The sequence below is a fragment of the Lipotes vexillifer genome, unplaced genomic scaffold (genome assembly GCF_000442215.2).
Source record: "Lipotes vexillifer unplaced genomic scaffold, Lipotes_vexillifer_v1.1 scaffold365, whole genome shotgun sequence".
Taxonomy (NCBI): domain Eukaryota; kingdom Metazoa; phylum Chordata; class Mammalia; order Artiodactyla; family Lipotidae; genus Lipotes; species Lipotes vexillifer.
The window spans coordinates 2,034,985-2,038,182 of record NW_006781263.1 but is presented as its reverse complement, the minus strand read 5'-3'; positions in this window follow the sequence as shown (position 1 = coordinate 2,038,182).

Sequence of the window (3,198 nt, the reverse complement as noted above, 5' to 3'; positions counted from 1 at the left end):
TAAATGAGTCATGGGTATGAAATGTACAGTGTAGAGAATATAGTCAATAACTATGTAATGTCTTTGTATGGCAACATATCAAAACTAGACTTATCGTGGTGATCAGTTTGAAATGCACAGAAATATCAAATCACTATTTTGTGTAACAGGAACTAACATAGTGTTGTAGGTCAATTATACTTCAAAACCAACCAACCAAACAAAGTCTTAGAAAAAGAGATCAGATTTTTGGTTACCAGAGGTGGGGGGTGAGGGGAAGGAGAATTGGATGAAGGTGGTCAAAAGGTACAAACTTCCAGTTATAAGATAAATTAACACTAGGGATGTAATGTACAACATGATAAATACAATTAACACTGATATATGTCATATATGAAAGTTGTTAAGATAGTAAATCCTACGAGTTCCCATCACAAGAAAAACAGTTATTTCTATTTCTGTATTTCTCATATTTTGTACCTATATGAGATAATGGAAATTCACTAAACTTGTAATACTTCACGATGTATGTAAATAAAATCATTACGCTGTATACCTCAAACTTATACAGTGCTGTATGCCAAGTATATCTCAATACACCTGGAAGAAAAAAAAGAGTATTTTTTCACTTGAATCACTGTCAATGTCAATCACACTTTAAGTTCTCTTCTATTGTAACTATCAAATGAGATAAACACCTAAAGTTCACGAACGTACCTAGCACATTAGTAAAGATTACTGTTAGTGGGTTTCAGGATTTTAGCCTTATCTCCACCTTACAAATGGGATATGTTCTAAAAAGTTCATTAGTAAGTCAATTGTTTAGAACCTAGCGTGTGTGTGATATACACATACATATGTACACACAAGCATACATTCATATGTACATATAATTTAAAATAATAAAGTAAGACACACATACGTACATACAATTTAAAAGTACCATTTCAAGATCAGAATATGGATGCCAAGAATAAGTTCCCTCTTTCTGGTACCAGAAGGGCTCCCTTCCCAATTTTCTAAAGCACTCAGGACACTCCTGATAATCACCTGATAAATAATAATCACTTGATAAATTCTTGGTTAATAATTGTGTATGCTCACTACAGACTTTTTTTTTGTTTTGGGGCACTTTTTGTATGAAAAGGAGAAAACATAATATGATTAATATAGTATCTTCTTATATTTAGAGGGCTTTATGGGAGACCAGACTTATAATTTGGCATCAAAAGGTTGAATTGGGACTGATATCTGCAAATGAGAGGGACATAGTTAGCCTCAGTATAAGAACTTTCTAATAACCAAAGCGTAACAGTGTTGTGGTTTTTATGAAGTCTTCTTTGAAAAGTGTGGAGTTCAGTCCTGGAACATCAGAAGGCTACCCATCTGGACCACATCACTTACTTTGCTCCCACCCCTCAGTTACCTTAATTGAGCTGATTTGGTGTTGAGGTCTCAAATTTTTGACGAATGGCCACTAAAACAAGCTAACTTTAGGAAATAACTCTGCTAGAAAACTATTAAGAATGTTACAGCATTCAGTGTTTCCTATATGAAGCCCCCTGTGAGGAATTTCTTTTAGAGCGCTTCTTTTCCTGAAGAATCGAGGCAGGGATGGGGGTGGTGTTTGTTTTTGGTTTGGTTTTGTTTTTTCCCCTAAAAATAAGGAAAGTGTAACTGGCTTTTCCAGATGACCACTAGGACGCTTACAGCCAAGGTTGAGGTTCAACTACAGGAACTTGGTAGGCTTTATGGCCCATAGATTTGATGTTTTTTTTCAGCCATATATTAACTTCTTACTATTACAAGATCCTTATTTACGAGGTCATGATTCTTACTAAATGTCTGAAGTACACAAACATATTTATTTAAAAGCTGCCTCATATCCTTTATGAATCAAGGTAGAAGAAGAAATGTATAATTAAGCTTTTCTTCTTTTGCATCATATAACTAATTCTCCGAGTCTATGTCAAAACATTTACATGAGAGATACAACTTTTTGCTTGAATATATGGAAATGTGGCAATCTATATATATATAGATAGCTAAGGACAATTGTGGTTAGCCTTTCTGGGGTATGAAAAGTGTTTGATTTTCACGAGTATTTACCTATATTCATTTATTGCCTACGTAGTTAAATGCAGGCACATATGGAATACTGAATAGACAGAACATTCTGCATTTCTCCTTTTGAAACGGGTATAGAATAGACGCTCTGATTTGATCATTTAAGATCCATGACCAAATCATCTCTTTATGCCACATAATTTTTTTTTTCCAAGAGCAGAGCACTTAAACAACACTTGTACCTACTAAACCTGGGTTTTATGTGAAAATGATTTCAGAGGGCACTGGAAACCCCAGGTTTCTTTTCGATCCCCTCGTGTCTTTAGAAAGCAATTCCTAAACCACCATTTCCATCACCCTTTTAATCTCTGCAAATTGTTCGTAAGAGCTGCAGCAAGGCAGTCTGTCATCAATTATGTTCATAATGACAGCTCAATCATATATGCACTACCACTGATTATTCTAAAGAAACACTGCATTTAAAAGAATTAACTCTAGAAGAAATCATCACACATACCAGACTATTTATAGAAAACTAAAACTTCACATGTGAAATAGTTTTCTTTCAGATCCTTCAGAGTAGTTTATAACAGTAAGCATACAAAACACAAATCAAAACAATGACTTTGTATTCCATCATCTAACTCCTAGAACAACTTATGCACAACATCCAACCATAATACACCCTTCACAGTTCAAGATTTATCCTATTAAAAAGTGAACTTTAAACAATTATAACTTCTATTTTAAATTTCTTTTATATTGTGTAATTTAAAAAAAATCTCTCACCCACTGAAGTTTGCCATCTATTCTTACAGTTAAGTTAGTTTTGTTAGCTTTTTAAACTATTTTGCATATACATATATGCTTTTTATTTTAGAATGGATGACCTATTCCAAATTTTACCTATTTCTTCAGTGAGATAATATTTATTTCTAAAGACATGCTGTATACCAATGATAAACTGCTTTCATTCAAGCTGGTACTGATTTTCTCAAGTAATTCTTACTTGGCATTTTTGGCCAAATTCCAATAGCTAGTAGCTTGTGACACTTGTGAAATTTCCACTAATTCTAAAAGCAAAAAACCGTTTGAGGGCTTCCCTGGTGGCGCAGTGGTTGAGAGTCTGCCCGCCGATGCAGGGGACACAGG